The following is a 26,832-nucleotide window of genomic DNA, read 5'->3' as shown; positions in this document are numbered from 1 at the left end:
GTTTGGAAACCAAGAACAGCAAACAGGTGCTGATGCCAGAAAGAGCCTCGCTAGCTGTTGGGAACCGTACTTTTAAAACTCCAGGAAGTGTAGGATGGACCACTCAGCTTCCGGTACTGCCCCCCAATCCGGCCAATCAGGCAGGGCACCTATAAGAACAAGAAAATAAAAACAACACATATGGCCAGGACCGTAACATGGTCTATTAGTAATGAAGCACGATGGTTGACAAACCAATAAAGTAGCAAAACAGCAATGAAAGAACAAAATTTGATGAAAATATAGAACAATTTCTATGAATAAATAGGCAGTAACACCAGCTTGTGCTGCCCGTAAACCCAAGCAAAAAAGCTTACAGCACCTGGTATTCCCAGGCGGTCTTCCTACCAAGTACTAACCAGGCCCGGCTCTATTTGGCTGCCGAGATCGGACGAGATCGAGCGCTTAGAGAGCGGTGTGGCCGTAAGCTGCATTTGACATCATCAACAGCTCTTAAAAACGCTGGAGAAGCAGAATGCATGACACTTGCTAAGAAGAAGATAAATGTGGCAAAGTACAAAGTACTATAACTGTACTGGTCTGTTACGCCCCTGTCTAGGGGGTCAGGGTGCCACATACAAAGATAAATTAGCATGTTCCCTCTCCGATCCCCAAACCAAAATCCAGGATCGAGATGTTCCAACAGAATGATATTTATTTTAAACGAAAGAAAGTGTCAAACAAAACATGACACTACAACTCAGGGCGAACCAAGGCCAACATAATAAACAAAATAAGCCATTTCCCACAGAGAGTGCTAGCTAGCCTGATAGAAATAAACAAACCAAAAGACAGTCGCTAACCCTAACTCCCTAATGTGAAAACAGTCCAAAGAAAATGGCAGTTCACCCCTACAGATTTAATACTATTTACAAAATATACAATTTATAAACAAAACCACGGCACAAAACCTAACAATTCAAAAATGCTAAATAAGGTTTGGAAACCAAGAACAGCAAACAGGTGCTGATGCCAGAAAGAGCCTCGCTAGCTGTTGGGAACCGTACTTTTAAAACTCCAGGAAGTGTAGGATGGACCAATCAGCTTCCTGTACTGCCCCCCAATCCGGCCAATCAGGCAGGGCACCTATAAGAACAAGAAAATAAAAACAACACATATGGCCAGGACCGTAACATGGTCTACTAGTAATGAAGCACGATGGTTGGCAAACCAATAAAGTAGCAAAACAGCAATGAAAGAACAAAATTTGATGAAAATATAGAACAATTTCTACGAATAAATAGGCAGTAACACCAGCTTGTGCTGCCCGTAAACCCAAGCAAAAAAGCTTACAGCACCTGGTATTCCCAGGCGGTCTTCCTACCAAGTACTAACCAGGCCCGGCTCTATTTGGCTGCCGAGATCGGACGAGATCGGGCGCTTAGAGAGCGGTGTGGCCGTAAGCTGCATTTGACATCATCAACAGCTCTTAAAAACGCTGGAGAAGCAGAATGCATGACACTTGCTAAGAAGAAGATAAATGTGGCAAAGTACAAAGTACTATAACTGTACTGGTCTGTTACGCCCCTGTCTAGGGGGTCAGGGTGCCACATACAAAGATAAATTAGCATGTTCCCTCTCCGATCCCCAAACCAAAATCCAGGATCGAGATGTTCCAACAGAATGATATTTATTTTAAACGAAAGAAAGTGTCAAACAAAACATGACACTACAACTCAGGGCGAACCAAGGCCAACATAATAAACAAAATAAGCCATTTCCCACAGAGAGTGCTAGCTAGCCTGATAGAAATAAACAAACCAAAAGACAGTCGCTAACCCTAACTCCCTAATGTGAAAACAGTCCAAAGAAAATGGCAGTTCACCCCTACAGATTTAATACTATTTACAAAATATACAATTTATAAACAAAACCACGGCACAAAACCTAACAATTCAAAAATGCTAAATAAGGTTTGGAAACCAAGAACAGCAAACAGGTGCTGATGCCAGAAAGAGCCTCGCTAGCTGTTGGGAACCGTACTTTTAAAACTCCAGGAAGTGTAGGATGGACCAATCAGCTTCCTGTACTGCCCCCCAATCCGGCCAATCAGGCAGGGCACCTATAAGAACAAGAAAATAAAAACAACACATATGGCCAGGACCGTAACATGGTCTACTAGTAATGAAGCACGATGGTTGGCAAACCAATAAAGTAGCAAAACAGCAATGAAAGAACAAAATTTGATGAAAATATAGAACAATTTCTACAAATAAATAGGCAGTAACACCAGCTTGTGCTGCCCGTAAACCCAAGCAAAAAAGCTTACAGCACCTGGTATTCCCAGGCGGTCTTCCTACCAAGTACTAACCAGGCCCGGCTCTATTTGGCTGCCGAGATCGGACGAGATCGGGCGCTTAGAGAGCGGTGTGGCCGTAAGCTGCATTTGACATCATCAACAGCTCTTAAAAACGCTGGAGAAGCAGAATGCATGACACTTGCTAAGAAGAAGATAAATGTGGCAAAGTACAAAGTACTATAACTGTACTGGTCTGTTACGCCCCTGTCTAGGGGGTCAGGGTGCCACATACAAAGATAAATTAGCATGTTCCCTCTCCGATCCCCAAACCAAAATCCAGGATCGAGATGTTCCAACAGAATGATATTTATTTTAAACGAAAGAAAGTGTCAAACAAAACATGACACTACAACTCAGGGCGAACCAAGGCCAACATAATAAACAAAATAAGCCATTTCCCACAGAGAGTGCTAGCTAGCCTGATAGAAATAAACAAACCAAAAGACAGTCGCTAACCCTAACTCCCTAATGTTAAAACAGTCCAAAGAAAATGGCAGTTCACCCCTACAGATTTAATACTATTTACAAAATATACAATTTATAAACAAAACCACGGCACAAAACCTAACAATTCAAAAATGCTAAATAACGTTTAGAAACCAAGAACAGCAAACAGGTGCTGATGCCAGAAAGAGCCTCGCTAGCTGTTGGGAACCGTACTTTTAAAACTCCAGGAAGTGTAGGATGGACCAATCAGCTTCCTGTACTGCCCCCCAATCCGGCCAATCAGGCAGGGCACCTATAAGAACAAGAAAATAAAAACAACACATATGGCCAGGACCGTAACATGGTCTACTAGTAATGAAGCACGATGGTTGGCAAACCAATAAAGTAGCAAAACAGCAATGAAAGAACAAAATTTGATGAAAATATAGAACAATTTCTATGAATAAATAGGCAGTAACACCAGCTTGAGCTGCCCGTAAACCCAAGCAAAAAAGCTTACAGCACCTGGTATTCCCAGGAGGCCTTCCTACCAAGTACTAACCAGGCCCGGCCCTATTTGGCTGCCGAGATCGGACGAGATCGGGCGGTTAGAGAGCGGTGTGGCCGTAACATGCATTTGACATCATCAACAGCTCTTAAAAACGCTAGAGAAGCAGAATGCATGACACTTGCTAAGAAGAAGATAAATGTGGCAAAGTACAAAGTACTATAACTGTACTGGTCTGTTACGCCCCTGTCTAGGGGGTCAGGGTGCAACATACAAAGATAAATTAGCATGTTCCCTCTCCGATCCCCAAACCAAAATCCAGGATCGAGATGTTCCAACAGAATGATATTTATTTTAAACGAAAGAAAGTGTCAAACAAAACATGACACTACAACTCAGGGCGAACCAAGGCCAACATAATAAACAAAATAAGCCATTTCCCACAGAAAGTGCTAGCTAGCCTGATAGAAAGAAACAAACCAAAAGACAGTCGCTAACCCTAACTCCCTAATGTGAAAACAGTCCAAAGAAAATGGCAGTTCACCCCTACAGATTTAATACTATTTACAAAATATACAATTTATAAACAAAACCACGGCACAAAACCTAACGATTCAAAAATGCTAAATAAGATTTGGAAACCAAGAACAGCAAACAGGTGCTGCTGCCAGAAAGAGCCTCGCTAGCTGTTGGGAACCGTACTTTTAAAACTCCAGGAAGTGTAGGATGGACCAATCAGCTTCCTGTACTTCCCCCAAATCCGGCCAATCAGGCAGGGCACCTATAAGAACAAGAAAATAAAAACAACACATATGGCCAGGACCGTAACATGGTCTACTAGTAATGAAGCACGATGGTTGACAAACCAATAAAGTAGCAAAACAGCAATGAAAGAACAAAATTTGATGAAAATATAGAACAATTTCTATGAATAAATAGGCAGTAACACCAGCTTGAGCTGCCCGTAAACCCAAGCAAAAAAGCTTACAGCACCTGGTATTCCCAGGCGGTCTTCCTACCAAGTACTAACCAGGCCCGGCCCTATTTGGCTGCCGAGATCGGACGAGATCGGGCGCTTAGAGAGCGGTGTGGCCGTAACATGCATTTGACATCATCAACAGCTCTTAAAAACGCTAGAGAAGCAGAATGCATGACACTTGCTAAGAAGAAGATAAATGTGGCAAAGTACAAAGTACTATAACTGTACTGGTCTGTTACGCCCCTGTATAGGGGGTCAGGGTGAAACATACAAAGATAAATTTGCATGTTCCCTCTCCGATCCTCAAACCAAAATCCAGGATTGAGATGTTCCAACAGAATGATATTTATTTTAAACGAAAGAAAGTGTCAAACAAAACATGACACTACAACTCAGGGCGAACCAAGGCCAACATAATAAACAAAATAAGCCATTTCCCACAGAAAGTGCTAGCTAGCCTGATAGAAAGAAACAAACCAAAAGACAGTCGCTAACCCTAACTCCCTAATGTGAAAACAAGAGAAAACAATCAAAAGAAAAATGGCAGTCCACCCCTACAGATTTAATACTATTTACAAAATATACAATTTATAAACAAAACCACGGCACAAAACCTAACAATTCAAAAATGCTAAATAAGGTTTGGAAACCAAGAACAGCAAACAGGTGCTGATGCCAGAAAGAGCCTCGCTAGCTGTTGGGAACCATACTTTTAAAACTCCAGGAAGTGTAGGATGGACCAATCAGCTTCCTGTACTGCCCCCCAATCCAGCCAATCAGGCAGGGCACCTATAAGAACAAGAAAATAAAAACAACACATATGGCCAGGACCGTAACATGGTCTACTAGTAATGAAGCACGATGGTTGACAAACCAATAAAGTAGCAAAACAGCAATGAAAGAACAAAATTTGATGAAAATATAGAACAATTTTTATGAATAAATAGGCAGTAACACCAGCTTGTGCTGCCCGTAAACCCAAGCAAAAAAGCTTACAGCACCTGGTATTCCCAGGCGGTCTTCCTACCAAGTACTAACCAGGTCCGGCCCTATTTGGCTGCCGAGATCGGACGAGATCGGGCGCTCAGAGAGCGGTGTGGCCGTAAGCTGCATTTGACATCATCAACAGCTCTTAAAAACGCTGGAGAAGCAGAATGCATGACACTTGCTAAGAAGAAGATAAATGTGGCAAAGTACAAAGTACTATAACTGTACTGGTCTGTTACGCCCCTGTCTAGGGGGTCAGGGTGCAACATACAAAGATAAATTAGCATGTTCCCTCTCCGATCCCCAAACCAAAATCGAGATGTTCCAACAGAATGATATTTATTTTAAACGAAAGAAAGTGTCAAACAAAACATGACACTACAACTCAGGGCGAACCAAGGCCAACATAATAAACAAAATAAGCCATTTCCCACAGAAAGTGCTAGCTAGCCTGATAGAAATAAACAAACCAAAAGATAGTCGCTAACCCTAACTCCCTAATGTGAAAACAGTCCAAAGAAAATGGCAGTCCACCCCTACAGATTTAATACTATTTACAAAATATACAATTTATAAACAAAACCACGGCACAAAACCTAACAATTCAAAAATGCTAAATAACGTTTAGAAACCAAGAACAGCAAACAGGTGCTGATGCCAGAAAGAGCCTCGCTAGCTGTTGGGAACCGTACTTTTAAAACTCCAGGAAGTGTAGGATGGACCAATCAGCTTCCTGTACTGCCCCCCAATCCGGCCAATCAGGCAGGGCACCTATAAGAACAAGAAAATAAAAACAACACATATGGCCAGGACCGTAACATGGTCTACTAGTAATGAAGCACGATGGTTGGCAAACCAATAAAGTAGCAAAACAGCAATGAAAGAACAAAATTTGATGAAAATATAGAACAATTTCTATGAATAAATAGGCAGTAACACCAGCTTGTGCTGCCCGTAAACCCAAGCAAAAAAGCTTACAGCACCTGGTATTCCCAGGCGGTCTTCCTACCAAGTACTAACCAGGCCCGGCCCTATTTGGCTGCCGAGATCGGACGAGATCGGGCGGTTAGAGAGCGGTGTGGCCGTAACATGCATTTGACATCATCAACAGCTCTTAAAAACGCTAGAGAAGCAGAATGCATGACACTTGCTAAGAAGAAGATAAATGTGGCAAAGTACAAAGTACTATAACTGTACTGGTCTGTTACGCCCCTGTCTAGGGGGTCAGGGTGAAACATACAAAGATAAATTTGCATGTTCCCTCTCCGATCCCCAAACCAAAATCCAGGATTGAGATGTTCCAACAGAATGATATTTATTTTAAACGAAAGAAAGTGTCAAACAAAACATGACACTACAACTCAGGGCGAACCAAGGCCAACATAATAAACAAAATAAGCCATTTCCCACAGAAAGTGCTAGCTAGCCTGATAGAAAGAAACAAACCAAAAGACAGTCGCTAACCCTAACTCCCTAATGTGAAAACAAGAGAAAACAATCAAAAGAAAAATGGCAGTCCACCCCTACAGATTTAATACTATTTACAAAATATACAATTTATAAACAAAACCACGGCACCAAACCTAACAATTCAAAAATGCTAAATAAGGTTTGGAAACCAAGAACAGCAAACAGGTGCTGATGCCAGAAAGAGCCTCGCTAGCTGTTGGGAACCGTACTTTTAAAACTCCAGGAAGTGTAGGATGGACCAATCAGCTTCCTGTACTGCCCCCCAATCCGGCCAATCAGGCAGGGCACCTATAAGAACAAGAAAATAAAAACAACACATATGGCCAGGACCGTAACATGGTCTACTAGTAATGAAGCACGATGGTCGGCAAACCAATAAAGTAGCAAAACAGCAATTAAAGAACAAAATTTGATGAAAATATAGAACAATTTCTATGAATAAATAGGCAGTAACACCAGCTTGTGCTGCCCGTAAACCCAAGCAAAAAAGCTTACAGCACCTGGTATTCCCAGGCGGTCTTCCTACCAAGTACTAACCAGGCCCGGCTCTATTTGGCTGCCGAGATCGGACGAGATCGGGCGTTTAGAGAGCGGTGTGGCCGTAAGCTGCATTTGATATCATCAACAGCTCTTAAAAACGCTGGAGAAGCAGAATGCATGACACTTGCTAAGAAGAAGATAAATGTGGCAAAGTACAAAGTACTATAACTGTACTGGTCTGTTACGCCCCTGTCTAGGGGGTCAGGGTGCAACATACAAAGATAAATTAGCATGTTCCCTCTCCGATCCCCAAACCAAAATCCAGGATCGAGATGTTCCAACAGAATGATATTTATTTTAAACGAAAGAAAGTGTCAAACAAAACATGACACTACAACTCAGGGCGAACCAAGGCCAACATAATAAACAAAATAAGCCATTTCCCACAGAAAGTGCTAGCTAGCCTGATAGAAAGAAACAAACCAAAAGACAGTCGCTAACCCTAACTCCCTAATGTGAAAACAGTCCAAAGAAAATGGCAGTTCACCCCTACAGATTTAATACTATTTACAAAATATACAATTTATAAACAAAACCACGGCACAAAACCTAACGATTCAAAAATGCTAAATAAGATTTGGAAACCAAGAACAGCAAACAGGTGCTGCTGCCAGAAAGAGCCTCGCTAGCTGTTGGGAACCGTACTTTTAAAACTCCAGGAAGTGTAGGATGGACCAATCAGCTTCCTGTACTTCCCCCAAATCCGGCCAATCAGGCAGGGCACCTATAAGAACAAGAAAATAAAAACAACACATATGGCCAGGACCGTAACATGGTCTACTAGTAATGAAGCACGATGGTTGACAAACCAATAAAGTAGCAAAACAGCAATGAAAGAACAAAATTTGATGAAAATATAGAACAATTTCTATGAATAAATAGGCAGTAACACCAGCTTGAGCTGCCCGTAAACCCAAGCAAAAAAGCTTACAGCACCTGGTATTCCCAGGCGGTCTTCCTACCAAGTACTAACCAGGCCCGGCCCTATTTGGCTGCCGAGATCGGACGAGATCGGGCGCTTAGAGAGCGGTGTGGCCGTAACATGCATTTGACATCATCAACAGCTCTTAAAAACGCTAGAGAAGCAGAATGCATGACACTTGCTAAGAAGAAGATAAATGTGGCAAAGTACAAAGTACTATAACTGTACTGGTCTGTTACGCCCCTGTCTAGGGGGTCAGGGTGAAACATACAAAGATAAATTTGCATGTTCCCTCTCCGATCCTCAAACCAAAATCCAGGATTGAGATGTTCCAACAGAATGATATTTATTTTAAACGAAAGAAAGTGTCAAACAAAACATGACACTACAACTCAGGGCGAACCAAGGCCAACATAATAAACAAAATAAGCCATTTCCCACAGAAAGTGCTAGCTAGCCTGATAGAAAGAAACAAACCAAAAGACAGTCGCTAACCCTAACTCCCTAATGTGAAAACAAGAGAAAACAATCAAAAGAAAAATGGCAGTCCACCCCTACAGATTTAATACTATTTACAAAATATACAATTTATAAACAAAACCACGGCACAAAACCTAACAATTCAAAAATGCTAAATAAGGTTTGGAAACCAAGAACAGCAAACAGGTGCTGATGCCAGAAAGAGCCTCGCTAGCTGTTGGGAACCATACTTTTAAAACTCCAGGAAGTGTAGGATGGACCAATCAGCTTCCTGTACTGCCCCCCAATCCAGCCAATCAGGCAGGGCACCTATAAGAACAAGAAAATAAAAACAACACATATGGCCAGGACCGTAACATGGTCTATTAGTAATGAAGCACGATGGTTGACAAACCAATAAAGTAGCAAAACAGCAATGAAAGAACAAAATTTGATGAAAATATAGAACAATTTTTATGAATAAATAGGCAGTAACACCAGCTTGTGCTGCCCGTAAACCCAAGCAAAAAAGCTTACAGCACCTGGTATTCCCAGGCGGTCTTCCTACCAAGTACTAACCAGGTCCGGCCCTATTTGGCTGCCGAGATCGGACGAGATCGGGCGCTCAGAGAGCGGTGTGGCCGTAAGCTGCATTTGACATCATCAACAGCTCTTAAAAACGCTGGAGAAGCAGAATGCATGACACTTGCTAAGAAGAAGATAAATGTGGCAAAGTACAAAGTACTATAACTGTACTGGTCTGTTACGCCCCTGTCTAGGGGGTCAGGGTGCAACATACAAAGATAAATTAGCATGTTCCCTCTCCGATCCCCAAACCAAAATCCAGAATCGAGATGTTCCAACAGAATGATATTTATTTTAAACGAAAGAAAGTGTCAAACAAAACATGACACTACAACTCAGGGCGAACCAAGGCCAACATAATAAACAAAATAAGCCATTTCCCACAGAAAGTGCTAGCTAGCCTGATAGAAATAAACAAACCAAAAGATAGTCGCTAACCCTAACTCCCTAATGTGAAAACAGTCCAAAGAAAATGGCAGTCCACCCCTACAGATTTAATACTATTTACAAAATATACAATTTATAAACAAAACCACGGCACAAAACCTAACAATTCAAAAATGCTAAATAAGATTTGGAAACTAAGAACAGCAAACAGGTGCTGCTGCCAGAAAGAGCCTCGCTAGCTGTTGGGAACCGTACTTTTAAAACTCCAGGAAGTGTAGGATGGACCAATCAGCTTCCTGTACTTCCCCCAAATCCGGCCAATCAGGCAGGGCACCTATAAGAACAAGAAAATAAAAACAACACATATGGCCATGACCGTAACATGGTCTACTAGTAATGAAGCACGATGGTTGACAAACCAATAAAGTAGCAAAACAGCAATGAAAGAACAAAATTTGATGAAAATATAGAACAATTTCTATGAATAAATAGGCAGTAACACCAGCTTGAGCTGCCCGTAAACCCAAGCAAAAAAGCTTACAGCACCTGGTATTCCCAGGCGGTCTTCCTACCAAGTACTAACCAGGCCCGGCTCTATTTGGCTGCCGAGATCGGACGAGATCGGGCGCTTAGAGAGCGGTGTGGCCGTAAGCTGCATTTGACATTATCAACAGCTCTTAAAAACGCTAGAGAAGCAGAATGCATGACACTTGCTAAGAAGAAGATAAATGTGGCAAAGTACAAAGTACTATAACTGTACTGGTCTGTTACGCCCCTGTCTAGGGGGTCAGGGTGAAACATACAAAGATAAATTTGCATGTTCCCTCTCCGATCCTCAAACCAAAATCCAGGATTGAGATGTTCCAACAGAATGATATTTATTTTAAACGAAAGAAATTGTCAAACAAAACATGACACTACAACTCAGGGCGAACCAAGGCCAACATAATAAACAAAATAAGCCATTTCCCACAGAAAGTGCTAGCTAGCCTGATAGAAATAAACAAACCAAAAGATAGTCGCTAACCCTAACTCCCTAATGTGAAAACAAGAGAAAACAATCAAAAGAAAATGGCAGTCCACCCCTACAGATTTAATACTATTTACAAAATATACAATTTATAAACAAAACCACGGCACAAAACCTAACAATTCAAAAATGCTAAATAAGATTTGGAAACCAAGAACAGCAAACAGGTGCTGCTGCCAGAAAGAGCCTCGCTAGCTGTTGGGAACCGTACTTTTAAAACTCCAGGAAGTGTAGGATGGACCAATCAGCTTCCTGTACTTCCCCCAAATCCGGCCAATCAGGCAGGGCACCTATAAGAACAAGAAAATAAAAACAACACATATGGCCAGGACCGTAACATGGTCTACTAGTAATGAAGCACGATGGTTGACAAACCAATAAAGTAGCAAAACAGCAATGAAAGAACAAAATTTGATGAAAATATAGAACAATTTCTATGAATAAATAGGCAGTAACACCAGCTTGAGCTGCCCGTAAACCCAAGCAAAAAAGCTTACAGCACCTGGTATTCCCAGGCGGTCTTCCTACCAAGTACTAACCAGGCCCGGCCCTATTTGGCTGCCGAGATCGGACGCTTAGAGAGCGGTGTGGCCGTAACATGCATTTGACATCATCAACAGCTCTTAAAAACGCTAGAGAAGCAGAATGCATGACACTTGCTAAGAAGAAGATAAATGTGGCAAAGTACAAAGTACTATAACTGTACTGGTCTGTTACGCCCCTGTCTAGGGGGTCAGGGTGAAACATACAAAGATAAATTTGCATGTTCCCTCTCCGATCCCCAAACCAAAATCCAGGATTGAGATGTTCCAACAGAATGATATTTATTTTAAACGAAAGAAAGTGTCAAACAAAACATGACACTACAACTCAGGGCGAACCAAGGCCAACATAATAAACAAAATAAGCCATTTCCCACAGAAAGTGCTAGCTAGCCTGATAGAAAGAAACAAACCAAAAGACAGTCGCTAACCCTAACTCCCTAATGTGAAAACAAGAGAAAACAATCAAAAGAAAAATGGCAGTCCACCCTTACAGATTTAATACTATTTACAAAATATACAATTTATAAACAAAACCACGGCACAAAACCTAACAATTCAAAAATGCTAAATAAGGTTTGGAAACCAAGAACAGCAAACAGGTGCTGATGCCAGAAAGAGCCTCGCTAGCTGTTGGGAACCATACTTTTAAAACTCCAGGAAGTGTAGGATGGACCAATCAGCTTCCTGTACTGCCCCCCAATCCAGCCAATCAGGCAGGGCACCTATAAGAACAAGAAAATAAAAACAACACATATGGCCAGGACCGTAACATGGTCTACTAGTAATGAAGCACGATGGTTGGCAAACCAATAAAGTAGCAAAACAGCAATGAAAGAACAAAATTTGATGAAAATATAGAACAATTTCTATGAATAAATAGGCAGTAACACCAGCTTGTGCTGCCCGTAAACCCAAGCAAAAAAGCTTACAGCACCTGGTATTCCCAGGCGGTCTTCCTACCAAGTACTAACCAGGCCCGGCTCTATTTGGCTGCCGAGATCGGACGAGATCGGGCGCTTAGAGAGCGGTGTGGCCGTAAGCTGCATTTGATATCATCAACAGCTCTTAAAAACGCTGGAGAAGCAGAATGCATGACACTTGCTAAGAAGAAGATAAATGTGGCAACGTACAAAGTACTATAACTGTACTGGTCTGTTACGCCCCTGTCTAGGGGGTCAGGGTGCAACATACAAAGATAAATTAGCATGTTCCCTCTCCGATCCCCAAACCAAAATCCAGGATCGAGATGTTCCAACAGAATGATATTTATTTTAAACGAAAGAAAGTGTCAAACAAAACATGACACTACAACTCAGGGCGAACCAAGGCCAACATAATAAACAAAATAAGCCATTTCCCACAGAAAGTGCTAGCTAGCCTGATAGAAATAAACAAACCAAAAGACAGTCGCTAACCCTAACTCCCTAATGTGAAAACAGTCCAAAGAAAATGGCAGTTCACCCCTACAGATTTAATACTATTTACAAAATATACAATTTATAAACAAAACCACGGCACAAAACCTAACAATTCAAAAATGCTAAATAAGGTTTGGAAACCAAGAACAGCAAACAGGTGCTGATGCCAGAAAGAGCCTCGCTAGCTGTTGGGAACCGTACTTTTAAAACTCCAGGAAGTGTAGGATGGACCAATCAGCTTCCTGTACTGCCCCCCAATCCAGCCAATCAGGCAGGGCACCTATAAGAACAAGAAAATAAAAACAACACATATGGCCAGGACCGTAACATGGTCTACTAGTAATGAAGCACGATGGTTGGCAAACCAATAAAGTAGCAAAACAGCAATGAAAGAACAAAATTTGATGAAAATATAGAACAATTTCTATGAATAAATAGGCAGTAACACCAGCTTGTGCTGCCCGTAAACCCAAGCAAAAAAGCTTACAGCACCTGGTATTCCCAGGCGGTCTTCCTACCAAGTACTAACCAGGCCCGGCTCTATTTGGCTGCCGAGATCGGACGAGATCGGACGCTTAGAGAGCGGTGTGGCCGTAAGCTGCATTTGACATCATCAACAGCTCTTAAAAACGCTGGAGAAGCAGAATGCATGACACTTGCTAAGAAGAAGATAAATGTGGCAAAGTACAAAGTACTATAACTGTACTGGTCTGTTACGCCCCTGTCTAGGGGGTCAGGGTGCCACATACAAAGATAAATTAGCATGTTCCCTCTCCGATCCCCAAACCAAAATCCAGGATCGAGATGTTCCAACAGAATGATATTTATTTTAAACGAAAGAAAGTGTCAAACAAAACATGACACTACAACTCAGGGCGAACCAAGGCCAACATAATAAACAAAATAAGCCATTTCCCACAGAAAGTGCTAGCTAGCCTGATAGAAATAAACAAACCAAAAGACAGTCGCTAACCCTAACTCCCTAATGTGAAAACAGTCCAAAGAAAATGGCAGTTCACCCCTACAGATTTAATACTATTTACAAAATATACAATTTATAAACAAAACCACGGCACAAAACCTAACAATTCAAAAATGCTAAATAAGGTTTGGAAACCAAGAACAGCAAACAGGTGCTGATGCCAGAAAGAGCCTCGCTAGCTGTTGGGAACCGTACTTTTAAAACTCCAGGAAGTGTAGGATGGACCAATCAGCTTCCTGTACTGCCCCCCAATCCGGCCAATCAGGCAGGGCACCTATAAGAACAAGAAAATAAAAACAACACATATGGCCAGGACCGTAACATGGTCTATTAGTAATGAAGCACGATGGTTGACAAACCAATAAAGTAGCAAAACAGCAATGAAAGAACAAAATTTGATGAAAATATAGAACAATTTCTATGAATAAATAGGCAGTAACACCAGCTTGTGCTGCCCGTAAACCCAAGCAAAGAAGCTTACAGCACGTGGTATTCCCAGGCGGTCTTCCTACCAAGTACTAACAAGGCCCGGCCCTATTTGGCTGCCGAGATCGGACGGGATCGGGCGCTTAGAGAGCAGTGTGGCCGTAAGCTGCATTTGACATCATCAACAGCTCTCAAAAACGCTGGAGAAGCAGAATGCATGACCCTTGCTAAGAAGAAGATAAATGTGGCAAAGTACAAAGTACTATAACTGTACTGGTCTGTTACGCCTCTGTCTAGGGGGTCAGGGTGCAACATACAAAGATAAATTAGCATGTTCCCTCTCCGATCCCCAAACCAAAATCCAGGATCGAGATGTTCCAACAGAATGATATTTATTTTAAACGAAAGAAAGTGTCAAACAAAACATGACACTACAACTCAGGGCGAACCAAGGCCAACATAATAAACAAAATAAGCCATTTCCCACAGAAAGTACTAGCTAGCCTGATAGAAATAAACAAACCAAAAGACAGTCGCTAACCCTAACTCTCTAATGTGAAAACAAGAGAAAACAATCAAAAGAAAATGGCAGTCCACCCCTACAGATTTAATACTATTTACAAAATATACAATTTATAAACAAAACCACGGCACAAAACCTAACAATTCAAAAATGCTAAATAAGGTTTGGAAAGCAAGAACAGCAAACAGGTGCTGCTGCCAGAAAGAGCCTCGCTAGCTGTTGGGAACCGTACTTTTAAAACTCCAGGAAGTGTAGGATGGACCAATCAGCTTCCTGTACTTCCCCCAAATCCGGCCAATCAGGCAGGGCACCTATAAGAACAACAAAATAAAAACAACACATATGGCCAGGACCGTAACATGGTCTACTAGTAATGAAGCAAGATGGTTGACAAACCAATAAAGTAGCAAAACAGAAATGAAAGAACAAAATTTGATGAAAATATAGAACAATTTCTATGAATAAATAGGCAGTAACACCAGCTTGTGCTGGCCGTAAACCCAAGCAAAAAAGCTTACAGCACCTGGTATTCCCAGGCGGTCTTCCTACCAAGTACTAACCAGGCCCGGCTCTATTTGGCTGCCGAGATCTGACGAGATCGGGCGCTTAGAGAGCGGTGTGGGCGTAAGCTGCATTTGACATCATCAACAGCTCTTAAAAACGCTGGAGAAGCAGAATGCATGACACTTGCTAAGAAGAAGATAAATGTGGCAAAGTACAAAGGACTATAACTGTACTGGTCTGTTACGCCCCTGTCTAGGGGCTCAGGGTGCAACATACAAAGATAAATTAGCATGTTCCCTCTCCGATCCCCAAACCAAAATCCAGGATCGAGATGTTCCAACAGAATGATATTTATTTTAAACGAAAGAAAGTGTCAAACAAAACATGACACTACAACTCAGGGCGAACCAAGGCCAACATAATAAACAAAATAAGCCATTTCCCACAGAAAGTGCTAGCTAGCCTGATAGAAAAAAAAACAAACCAAAAGACAGTTGCTAACCCTAACTCCCTAATGTGAAAACAGTCCAAAGAAAATGGCAGTTCACCCCTACAGATTTAATACTATTTACAAAATATACAATTTATAAACAAAACCACGGCACAAAACCTAACAATTCAAAAATGCTAAATAAGGTTTGGAAACCAAGAACAGCAAACAGGTGCTGATGCCAGAAAGAGCCTCGCTAGCTGTTGGGAACCGTACTTTTAAAACTCCAGGAAGTGTAGGATGGACCAATCAGCTTCCTGTACTGCCCCCCAATCCGGCCAATCAGGCAGGGCACCTATAAGAACAAGAAAATAAAAACAACACATATGGCCAGGACCGTAACATGGTCTACTAGTAATGAAGCACGATGGTTGGCAAACCAATAAAGTAGCAAAACAGCAATGAAAGAACAAAATTTGATGAAAATATAGAACAATTTTTATGAATAAATAGGCAGTAACACCAGCTTGTGCTGCCCGTAAACCCAAGCAAAAAAGCTTACAGCACCTGGTATTCCCAGGCGGTCTTCCTACCAAGTACTAACCAGGCCCGGCCCTATTTGGCTGCCGAGATCGGACGAGATCGGGCGCTCAGAGAGCGGTGTGGCCGTAAGCTGCATTTGACATCATCAACAGCTCTTAAAAACGCTGGAGAAGCAGAATGCATGACACTTGCTAAGAAGAAGATAAATGTGGCAAAGTACAAAGTACTATAACTGTACTGGTCTGTTACGCCCCTGTCTAGGGGGTCAGGGTGCCACATACAAAGATAAATTAGCATGTTCCCTCTCCGATCCCCAAACCAAAATCCAGGATCGAGATGTTCCAACAGAATGATATTTATTTTAAACGAAAGAAAGTGTCAAACAAAACATGACACTACAACTCAGGGCGAACCAAGGCCAACATAATAAACAAAATAAGCCATTTCCCACAGAAAGTGCTAGCTAGCCTGATAGAAATAAACAAACCAAAAGACAGTCGCTAACCCTAACTCCCTAATGTGAAAACAAGAGAAAACAATCAAAAGAAAATGGCAGTCCACCCCTACAGATTTAATACTATTTACAAAATATACAATTTATAAACAAAACCACGGCACAAAACCTAACAATTCAAAAATGCTAAATAAGATTTGGAAACCAAGAACAGCAAACAGGTGCTGCTGCCAGAAAGAGCCTCGCTAGCTGTTGGGAACCGTACTTTTAAAACTCCAGGAAGTGTAGGATGGACCAATCAGCTTCCTGTACTTCCCCCAAATCCGGCCAATCAGGCAGGGCACCTATAAGAACAAGAAAATAAAAACAACACATATGGCCAGGACCGTAACATGGTCTACTAGTAATGAAGCACGATGGTTGACAAACCAATAAAGTAGCAAAACAGCAATGAAAGAACAAAATTTGATGAAAATATAGAACAATTTCTATGAATAAATAGGCAGTAACACCAGCTTGAGCTGCCCGTAAACCCAAGCAAAAAAGCTTACAGCACCTGGTATTCCCAGGCGGTCTTCCTACCAAGTACTAACCAGGCCCGGCCCTATTTGGCTGCCGAGATCGGACGAGATCGGGCGCTTAGAGAGCGGTGTGGCCGTAACATGCATTTGACATCATCAACAGCTCTTAAAAACGCTAGAGAAGCAGAATGCATGACACTTGCTAAGAAGAAGATAAATGTGGCAAAGTACAAAGTACTATAACTGTACTGGTCTGTTACGCCCCTGTCTAGGGGGTCAGGGTGAAACATACAAAGATAAATTTGCATGTTCCCTCTCCGATCCCCAAACCAAAATCCAGGATTGAGATGTTCCAACAGAATGATATTTATTTTAAACGAAAGAAAGTGTCAAACAAAACATGACACTACAACTCAGGGCGAACCAAGGCCAACATAATAAACAAAATAAGCCATTTCCCACAGAAAGTGCTAGCTAGCCTGATAGAAAGAAACAAACCAAAAGACAGTCGCTAACCCTAACTCCCTAATGTGAAAACAAGAGAAAACAATCAAAAGAAAAATGGCAGTCCACCCCTACAGATTTAATACTATTTACAAAATATACAATTTATAAACAAAACCACGGCACAAAACCTAACAATTCAAAAATGCTAAATAAGGTTTGGAAACCAAGAACAGCAAACAGGTGCTGATGCCAGAAAGAGCCTCGCTAGCTGTTGGGAACCATACTTTTAAAACTCCAGGAAGTGTAGGATGGACCAATCAGCTTCCTGTACTGCCCCCCAATCCAGCCAATCAGGCAGGGCACCTATAAGAACAAGAAAATAAAAACAACACATATGGCCAGGACCGTAACATGGTCTACTAGTAATGAAGCACGATGGTTGACAAACCAATAAAGTAGCAAAACAGCAATGAAAGAACAAAATTTGATGAAAATATAGAACAATTTTTATGAATAAATAGGCAGTAACACCAGCTTGTGCTGCCCGTAAACCCAAGCAAAAAAGCTTACAGCACCTGGTATTCCCAAGCGGTCTTCCTACCAAGTACTAACCAGGTCCGGCCCTATTTGGCTGCCGAGATCGGACGAGATCGGGCGCTCAGAGAGCGGTGTGGCCGTAAGCTGCATTTGACATCATCAACAGCTCTTAAAAACGCTGGAGAAGCAGAATGCATGACACTTGCTAAGAAGAAGATAAATGTGGCAAAGTACAAAGTACTATAACTGTACTGGTCTGTTACGCCCCTGTCTAGGGGGTCAGGGTGCAACATACAAAGATAAATTAGCATGTTCCCTCTCCGATCCCCAAACCAAAATCCAGAATCGAGATGTTCCAACAGAATGATATTTATTTTAAACGAAAGAAAGTGTCAAACAAAACATGACACTACAACTCAGGGCGAACCAAGGCCAACATAATAAACAAAATAAGCCATTTCCCACAGAAAGTGCTAGCTAGCCTGATAGAAATAAACAAACCAAAAGATAGTCGCTAACCCTAACTCCCTAATGTGAAAACAGTCCAAAGAAAATGGCAGTCCACCCCTACAGATTTAATACTATTTACAAAATATACAATTTATAAACAAAACCACGGCACAAAACCTAACAATTCAAAAATGCTAAATAAGATTTGGAAACTAAGAACAGCAAACAGGTGCTGCTGCCAGAAAGAGCCTCGCTAGCTGTTGGGAACCGTACTTTTAAAACTCCAGGAAGTGTAGGATGGACCAATCAGCTTCCTGTACTTCCCCCAAATCCGGCCAATCAGGCAGGGCACCTATAAGAACAAGAAAATAAAAACAACACATATGGCCATGACCGTAACATGGTCTACTAGTAATGAAGCACGATGGTTGACAAACCAATAAAGTAGCAAAACAGCAATGAAAGAACAAAATTTGATGAAAATATAGAACAATTTCTATGAATAAATAGGCAGTAACACCAGCTTGAGCTGCCCGTAAACCCAAGCAAAAAAGCTTACAGCACCTGGTATTCCCAGGCGGTCTTCCTACCAAGTACTAACCAGGCCCGGCTCTATTTGGCTGCCGAGATCGGACGAGATCGGGCGCTTAGAGAGCGGTGTGGCCGTAAGCTGCATTTGATATCATCAACAGCTCTTAAAAACGCTGGAGAAGCAGAATGCATGACACTTGCTAAGAAGAAGATAAATGTGGCAAAGTACAAAGTACTATAACTGTACTGGTCTGTTACGCCCCTGTCTAGGGGGTCAGGGTGAAACATACAAAGATAAATTTGCATGTTCCCTCTCCGATCCTCAAACCAAAATCCAGGATTGAGATGTTCCAACAGAATGATATTTATTTTAAACGAAAGAAAGTGTCAAACAAAACATGACACTACAACTCAGGGCGAACCAAGGCCAACATAATAAACAAAATAAGCCATTTCCCACAGAAAGTGCTAGCTAGCCTGATAGAAATAAACAAACCAAAAGATAGTCGCTAACCCTAACTCCCTAATGTGAAAACAAGAGAAAACAATCAAAAGAAAATGGCAGTCCACCCCTACAGATTTAATACTATTTACAAAATATACAATTTATAAACAAAACCACGGCACAAAACCTAACAATTCAAAAATGCTAAATAAGATTTGGAAACCAAGAACAGCAAACAGGTGCTGCTGCCAGAAAGAGCCTCGCTAGCTGTTGGGAACCGTACTTTTAAAACTCCAGGAAGTGTAGGATGGACCAATCAGCTTCCTGTACTTCCCCCAAATCCGGCCAATCAGGCAGGGCACCTATAAGAACAAGAAAATAAAAACAACACATATGGCCAGGACCGTAACATGGTCTACTAGTAATGAAGCACGATGGTTGACAAACCAATAAAGTAGCAAAACAGCAATGAAAGAACAAAATTTGATGAAAATATAGAACAATTTCTATGAATAAATAGGCAGTAACACCAGCTTGAGCTGCCCGTAAACCCAAGCAAAAAAGCTTACAGCACCTGGTATTCCCAGGCAGTCTTCCTACCAAGTACTAACCAGGCCCGGCCCTATTTGGCTGCCGAGATCGGACGCTTAGAGAGCGGTGTGGCCGTAACATGCATTTGACATCATCAACAGCTCTTAAAAACGCTAGAGAAGCAGAATGCATGACACTTGCTAAGAAGAAGATAAATGTGGCAAAGTACAAAGTACTATAACTGTACTGGTCTGTTACGCCCCTGTCTAGGGGGTCAGGGTGAAACATACAAAGATAAATTTGCATGTTCCCTCTCCGATCCCCAAACCAAAATCCAGGATTGAGATGTTCCAACAGAATGATATTTATTTTAAACGAAAGAAAGTGTCAAACAAAACATGACACTACAACTCAGGGCGAACCAAGGCCAACATAATAAACAAAATAAGCCATTTCCCACAGAAAGTGCTAGCTAGCCTGATAGAAAGAAACAAACCAAAAGACAGTCGCTAACCCTAACTCCCTAATGTGAAAACAAGAGAAAACAATCAAAAGAAAAATGGCAGTCCACCCCTACAGATTTAATACTATTTACAAAATATACAATTTATAAACAAAACCACGGCACAAAACCTAACAATTCAAAAATGCTAAATAAGGTTTGGAAACCAAGAACAGCAAACAGGTGCTGATGCCAGAAAGAGCCTCGCTAGCTGTTGGGAACCGTACTTTTAAAACTCCAGGAAGTGTAGGATGGACCAATCAGCTTCCTGTACTGCCCCCCAATCCAGCCAATCAGGCAGGGCACCTATAAGAACAAGAAAATAAAAACAACACATATGGCCAGGACCGTAACATGGTCTACTAGTAATGAAGCACGATGGTTGGCAAACCAATAAAGTAGCAAAACAGCAATGAAAGAACAAAATTTGATGAAAATATAGAACAATTTCTATGAATAAATAGGCAGTAACACCAGCTTGTGCTGCCCGTAAACCCAAGCAAAGAAGCTTACAGCACCTGGTATTCCCAGGCGGTCTTCCTACCAAGTACTAACAAGGCCCGGCCCTATTTGGCTGCCGAGATCGGACGGGATCGGGCGCTTAGAGAGCAGTGTGGCCATAAGCTGCATTTGACATCATCAACAGCTCTCAAAAACGCTGGAGAAGCAGAATGCATGACACTTGCTAAGAAGAAGATAAATGTGGCAAAGTACAAAGTACTATAACTGTACTGGTCTGTTACGCCCCTGTCTAGGGGGTCAGGGTGCAACATACAAAGATAAATTAGCATGTTCCCTCTCCGATCCCCAAACCAAAATCCAGGATCGAGATGTTCCAACAGAATGATATTTATTTTAAACGAAAGAAAGTGTCAAACAAAACATGACACTACAACTCAGGGCGAACCAAGGCCAACATAATAAACAAAATAAGCCATTTCCCACAGAAAGTGCTAGCTAGCCTGATAGAAATAAACAAACCAAAAGACAGTCGCTAACCCTAACTCCCTAATGTGAAAACAAGAGAAAACAGTCCAAAGAAAATGGCAGTCCACCCCTACAGATTTAATACTATTTACAAAATATACAATTTATAAACAAAACCACGGCACAAAACCTAACAATTCAAAAATGCTAAATAAGGTTTGGAAAGCAAGAACAGCAAACAGGTGCTGCTGCCAGAAAGAGCCTCGCTAGCTGTTGGGAACCGTACTTTTAAAACTCCAGGAAGTGTAGGATGGACCAATCAGCTTCCTGTACTTCCCCCAAATCCGGCCAATCAGGCAGGGCACCTATAAGAACAACAAAATAAAAACAACACATATGGCCAGGACCGTAACATGGTCTACTAGTAATGAAGCAAGATGGTTGACAAACCAATAAAGTAGCAAAACAGAAATGAAAGAACAAAATTTGATGAAAATATAGAACAATTTCTATGAATAAATAGGCAGTAACACCAGCTTGTGCTGGCCGTAAACCCAAGCAAAAAAGCTTACAGCACCTGGTATTCCCAGGCGGTCTTCCTACCAAGTACTAACCAGGCCCGGCTCTATTTGGCTGCCGAGATCGGACGAGATCGGGCGCTTAGAGAGCGGTGTGGCCGTAAGCTGCATTTGACATCATCAACAGCTCTTAAAAACGCTGGAGAAGCAGAATGCATGACACTTGCTAAGAAGAAGATAAATGTGGCAAAGTACAAAGGACTATAACTGTACTGGTCTGTTACGCCCCTGTCTAGGGGCTCAGGGTGCAACATACAAAGATAAATTAGCATGTTCCCTCTCCGATCCCCAAACCAAAATCCAGGATCGAGATGTTCCAACAGAATGATATTTATTTTAAACGAAAGAAAGTGTCAAACAAAACATGACACTACAACTCAGGGCGAACCAAGGCCAACATAATAAACAAAATAAGCCATTTCCCACAGAAAGTGCTAGCTAGCCTGATAGAAAAAAAAACAAACCAAAAGACAGTTGCTAACCCTAACTCCCTAATGTGAAAACAGTCCAAAGAAAATGGCAGTTCACCCCTACAGATTTAATACTATTTACAAAATATACAATTTATAAACAAAACCACGGCACAAAACCTAACAATTCAAAAATGCTAAATAAGGTTTGGAAACCAAGAACAGCAAACAGGTGCTGATGCCAGAAAGAGCCTCGCTAGCTGTTGGGAACCGTACTTTTAAAACTCCAGGAAGTGTAGGATGGACCAATCAGCTTCCTGTACTGCCCCCCAATCCGGCCAATCAGGCAGGGCACCTATAAGAACAAGAAAATAAAAACAACACATATGGCCAGGACCGTAACATGGTCTACTAGTAATGAAGCACGATGGTTGGCAAACCAATAAAGTAGCAAAACAGCAATGAAAGAACAAAATTTGATGAAAATATAGAACAATTTCTATGAATAAATAGGCAGTAACACCAGCTTGTGCTGCCCGTAAACCCAAGCAAAAAAGCTTACAGCACCTGGTATTCCCAGGCGGTCTTCCTACCAAGTACTAACCAGGCCCGGCCCTATTTGGCTGCCGAGATCGGACGAGATCAGGCGCTCAGAGAGCGGTGTGGCCGTAAGCTGCATTTGACATCATCAACAGCTCTTAAAAACGCTGGAGAAGCAGAATGCATGACACTTGCTAAGAAGAAGATAAATGTGGCAAAGTACAAAGTACTATAACTGTACTGGTCTGTTACGCCCCTGTCTAGGGGGTCAGGGTGCCACATACAAAGATAAATTAGCATGTTCCCTCTCCGATCCCCAAACCAAAATCCAGGATCGAGATGTTCCAACAGAATGATATTTATTTTAAACGAAAGAAAGTGTCAAACAAAACATGACACTACAACTCAGGGCGAACCAAGGCCAACATAATAAACAAAATAAGCCATTTCCCACAGAAAGTGCTAGCTAGCCTGATAGAAATAAACAAACCAAAAGACAGTCGCTAACCCTAACTCCCTAATGTGAAAACAGTCCAAAGAAAATGGCAGTTCACCCCTACAGATTTAATACTATTTACAAAATATACAATTTATAAACAAAACCACGGCACAAAACCTAACAATTCAAAAATGCTAAATAAGGTTTGGAAACCAAGAACAGCAAACAGGTGCTGATGCTAGAAAGAGCCTCGCTAGCTGTTGGGAACCGTACTTTTAAAACTCCAGGAAGTGTAGGATGGACCAATCAGCTTCCTGTACTTCCCCCAAATCCGGCCAATCAGGCAGGGCACCTATAAGAACAAGAAAATAAAGACAACACATATGGCCAGGACCGTAACATGGTCTACTAGTAATGAAGCACGATGGTTGACAAACCAATAAAGTAGCAAAACAGCAATGAAAGAACAAAATTTGATGAAAATATAGAACAATTTCTATGAATAAATAGGCAGTAACACCAGCTTGAGCTGCCCGTAAACCCAAGCAAAAAAGCTTACAGCACCTGGTATTCCCAGGCGGTCTTCCTACCAAGTACTAACCAGGCCCGGCCCTATTTGGCTGCCGAGATCGGACGCTTAGAGAGCGGTGTGGCCGTAACATGCATTTGACATCATCAACAGCTCTTAAAAACGCTAGAGAAGCAGAAGGCATGACACTTGCTAAGAAGAAGATAAATGTGGCAAAGTACAAAGTACTATAACTGTACTGGTCTGTTACGCCCCTGTCTAGGGGGTCAGGGTGAAACATACAAAGATAAATTTGCATGTTCCCTCTCCGATCCCCAAACCAAAATCCAGGATTGAGATGTTCCAACAGAATGATATTTATTTTAAACGAAAGAAAGTGTCAAACAAAACATGACACTACAACTCAGGGCGAACCAAGGCCAACATAATAAACAAAATAAGCCATTTCCCACAGAAAGTGCTAGCTAGCCTGATAGAAAGAAACAAACCAAAAGACAGTCGCTAACCCTAACTCCCTAATGTGAAAACAAGAGAAAACAATCAAAAGAAAAATGGCAGTCCACCCCTACAGATTTAATACTATTTACAAAATATACAATTTATAAACAAAACCACGGCACAAAACCTAACAATTCAAAAATGCTAAATAAGGTTTGGAAACCAAGAACAGCAAACAGGTGCTGATGCCAGAAAGAGCCTCGCTAGCTGTTGGGAACCATACTTTTAAAACTCCAGGAAGTGTAGGATGGACCAATCAGCTTCCTGTACTGCCCCCCAATCCAGCCAATCAGGCAGGGCACCTATAAGAACAAGAAAATAAAAACAACACATATGGCCAGGACCGTAACATGGTCTACTAGTAATGAAGCACGATGGTTGACAAACCAATAAAGTAGCAAAACAGCAATGAAAGAACAAAATTTGATGAAAATATAGAACAATTTTTATGAATAAATAGGCAGTAACACCAGCTTGTGCTGCCCGTAAACCCAAGCAAAAAAGCTTACAGCACCTGGTATTCCCAGGCGGTCTTCCTACCAAGTACTAACCAGGTCCGGCCCTATTTGGCTGCCGAGATCGGGCGCTCAGAGAGCGGTGTGGCCGTAAGCTGCATTTGACATCATCAACAGCTCTTAAAAACGCTGGAGAAGCAGAATGCATGACACTTGCTAAGAAGAAGATAAATGTGGCAAAGTACAAAGTACTATAACTGTACTGGTCTGTTACGCCCCTGTCTAGGGGGTCAGGGTGCAACATACAAAGATAAATTAGCATGTTCCCTCTCCGATCCCCAAACCAAAATCCAGAATCGAGATGTTCCAACAGAATGATATTTATTTTAAACGAAAGAAAGTGTCAAACAAAACATGACACTACAACTCAGGGCGAACCAAGGCCAACATAATAAACAAAATAAGCCATTTCCCACAGAAAGTGCTAGCTAGCCTGATAGAAATAAACAAACCAAAAGATAGTCGCTAACCCTAACTCCCTAATGTGAAAACAGTCCAAAGAAAATGGCAGTCCACCCCTACAGATTTAATACTATTTACAAAATATACAATTTATAAACAAAACCACGGCACAAAACCTAACAATTCAAAAATGCTAAATAAGATTTGGAAACTAAGAACAGCAAACAGGTGCTGCTGCCAGAAAGAGCCTCGCTAGCTGTTGGGAACCGTACTTTTAAAACTCCAGGAAGTGTAGGATGGACCAATCAGCTTCCTGTACTTCCCCCAAATCCGGCCAATCAGGCAGGGCACCTATAAGAACAAGAAAATAAAAACAACACATATGGCCATGACCGTAACATGGTCTACTAGTAATGAAGCACGATGGTTGACAAACCAATAAAGTAGCAAAACAGCAATGAAAGAACAAAATTTGATGAAAATATAGAACAATTTCTATGAATAAATAGGCAGTAACACCAGCTTGAGCTGCCCGTAAACCCAAGCAAAAAAGCTTACAGCACCTGGTATTCACAGGCGGTCTTCCTACCAAGTACTAACCAGGCCCGGCTCTATTTGGCTGCCGAGATCGGACGAGATCGGGCGCTTAGAGAGCGGTGTGGCCGTAAGCTGCATTTGACATTATCAACAGCTCTTAAAAACGCTAGAGAAGCAGAATGCATGACACTTGCTAAGAAGAAGATAAATGTGGCAAAGTACAAAGTACTATAACTGTACTGGTCTGTTACGCCCCTGTCTAGGGGGTCAGGGTGAAACATACAAAGATAAATTTGCATGTTCCCTCTCCGATCCTCAAACCAAAATCCAGGATTGAGATGTTCCAACAGAATGATATTTATTTTAAACGAAAGAAAGTGTCAAACAAAACATGACACTACAACTCAGGGCGAACCAAGGCCAACATAATAAACAAAATAAGCCATTTCCCACAGAAAGTGCTAGCTAGCCTGATAGAAATAAACAAACCAAAAGATAGTCGCTAACCCTAACTCCCTAATGTGAAAACAAGAGAAAACAATCAAAAGAAAATGGCAGTCCACCCCTACAGATTTAATACTATTTACAAAATATACAATTTATAAACAAAACCACGGCACAAAACCTAACAATTCAAAAATGCTAAATAAGATTTGGAAACCAAGAACAGCAAACAGGTGCTGCTGCCAGAAAGAGCCTCGCTAGCTGTTGGGAACCGTACTTTTAAAACTCCAGGAAGTGTAGGATGGACCAATCAGCTTCCTGTACTTCCCCCAAATCCGGCCAATCAGGCAGGGCACCTATAAGAACAAGAAAATAAAAACAACACATATGGCCAGGACCGTAACATGGTCTACTAGTAATGAAGCACGATGGTTGACAAACCAATAAAGTAGCAAAACAGCAATGAAAGAACAAAATTTGATGAAAATATAGAACAATTTCTATGAATAAATAGGCAGTAACACCAGCTTGAGCTGCCCGTAAACCCAAGCAAAAAAGCTTACAGCACCTGGTATTCCCAGGCGGTCTTCCTA

At 41.6% G+C, this 26,832-nt stretch overlaps 23 pseudogenes; all 23 read right to left on the bottom strand.

The window, feature by feature from the left end:
* Positions 1-349: 349 nt before the first annotated feature.
* LOC137110127 (5S ribosomal RNA) lies at positions 350-468 on the bottom strand (annotated as a pseudogene).
* An 857-nt stretch (positions 469-1,325) lies between these two features.
* Positions 1,326-1,444, bottom strand: LOC137110788 (5S ribosomal RNA; annotated as a pseudogene).
* An 857-nt stretch (positions 1,445-2,301) lies between these two features.
* On the bottom strand, positions 2,302-2,420 carry LOC137110777 (5S ribosomal RNA; annotated as a pseudogene).
* An 857-nt stretch (positions 2,421-3,277) lies between these two features.
* Positions 3,278-3,396, bottom strand: LOC137110807 (5S ribosomal RNA; annotated as a pseudogene).
* An 857-nt stretch (positions 3,397-4,253) lies between these two features.
* Positions 4,254-4,372, bottom strand: LOC137110416 (5S ribosomal RNA; annotated as a pseudogene).
* Positions 4,373-5,240: 868 nt separating this feature from the next.
* LOC137110281 (5S ribosomal RNA) lies at positions 5,241-5,359 on the bottom strand (annotated as a pseudogene).
* An 850-nt stretch (positions 5,360-6,209) lies between these two features.
* On the bottom strand, positions 6,210-6,328 carry LOC137110743 (5S ribosomal RNA; annotated as a pseudogene).
* Positions 6,329-7,196: 868 nt separating this feature from the next.
* LOC137111331 (5S ribosomal RNA) lies at positions 7,197-7,315 on the bottom strand (annotated as a pseudogene).
* Positions 7,316-8,172: 857 nt separating this feature from the next.
* On the bottom strand, positions 8,173-8,291 carry LOC137110415 (5S ribosomal RNA; annotated as a pseudogene).
* An 868-nt stretch (positions 8,292-9,159) lies between these two features.
* On the bottom strand, positions 9,160-9,278 carry LOC137110280 (5S ribosomal RNA; annotated as a pseudogene).
* An 857-nt stretch (positions 9,279-10,135) lies between these two features.
* LOC137110764 (5S ribosomal RNA) lies at positions 10,136-10,254 on the bottom strand (annotated as a pseudogene).
* A 1,844-nt stretch (positions 10,255-12,098) lies between these two features.
* LOC137110752 (5S ribosomal RNA) lies at positions 12,099-12,217 on the bottom strand (annotated as a pseudogene).
* Positions 12,218-13,074: 857 nt separating this feature from the next.
* On the bottom strand, positions 13,075-13,193 carry LOC137110191 (5S ribosomal RNA; annotated as a pseudogene).
* Positions 13,194-14,050: 857 nt separating this feature from the next.
* LOC137110862 (5S ribosomal RNA) lies at positions 14,051-14,169 on the bottom strand (annotated as a pseudogene).
* An 867-nt stretch (positions 14,170-15,036) lies between these two features.
* Positions 15,037-15,155, bottom strand: LOC137110256 (5S ribosomal RNA; annotated as a pseudogene).
* Positions 15,156-16,014: 859 nt separating this feature from the next.
* Positions 16,015-16,133, bottom strand: LOC137110175 (5S ribosomal RNA; annotated as a pseudogene).
* Positions 16,134-17,000: 867 nt separating this feature from the next.
* LOC137110414 (5S ribosomal RNA) lies at positions 17,001-17,119 on the bottom strand (annotated as a pseudogene).
* Positions 17,120-17,987: 868 nt separating this feature from the next.
* LOC137110363 (5S ribosomal RNA) lies at positions 17,988-18,106 on the bottom strand (annotated as a pseudogene).
* Positions 18,107-18,963: 857 nt separating this feature from the next.
* LOC137110741 (5S ribosomal RNA) lies at positions 18,964-19,082 on the bottom strand (annotated as a pseudogene).
* A 1,844-nt stretch (positions 19,083-20,926) lies between these two features.
* Positions 20,927-21,045, bottom strand: LOC137110655 (5S ribosomal RNA; annotated as a pseudogene).
* An 867-nt stretch (positions 21,046-21,912) lies between these two features.
* Positions 21,913-22,031, bottom strand: LOC137110729 (5S ribosomal RNA; annotated as a pseudogene).
* Positions 22,032-22,890: 859 nt separating this feature from the next.
* LOC137110312 (5S ribosomal RNA) lies at positions 22,891-23,009 on the bottom strand (annotated as a pseudogene).
* A 2,800-nt stretch (positions 23,010-25,809) lies between these two features.
* LOC137110130 (5S ribosomal RNA) lies at positions 25,810-25,928 on the bottom strand (annotated as a pseudogene).
* Positions 25,929-26,832: the final 904 nt, after the last annotated feature.

This window comes from Channa argus, unplaced genomic scaffold (genome assembly GCF_033026475.1).
Source record: "Channa argus isolate prfri unplaced genomic scaffold, Channa argus male v1.0 Contig009, whole genome shotgun sequence".
Taxonomy (NCBI): domain Eukaryota; kingdom Metazoa; phylum Chordata; class Actinopteri; order Anabantiformes; family Channidae; genus Channa; species Channa argus.
Note: the sequence above shows the minus strand (reverse complement) of the source record. Positions and strands in the feature narration are given on the sequence as shown.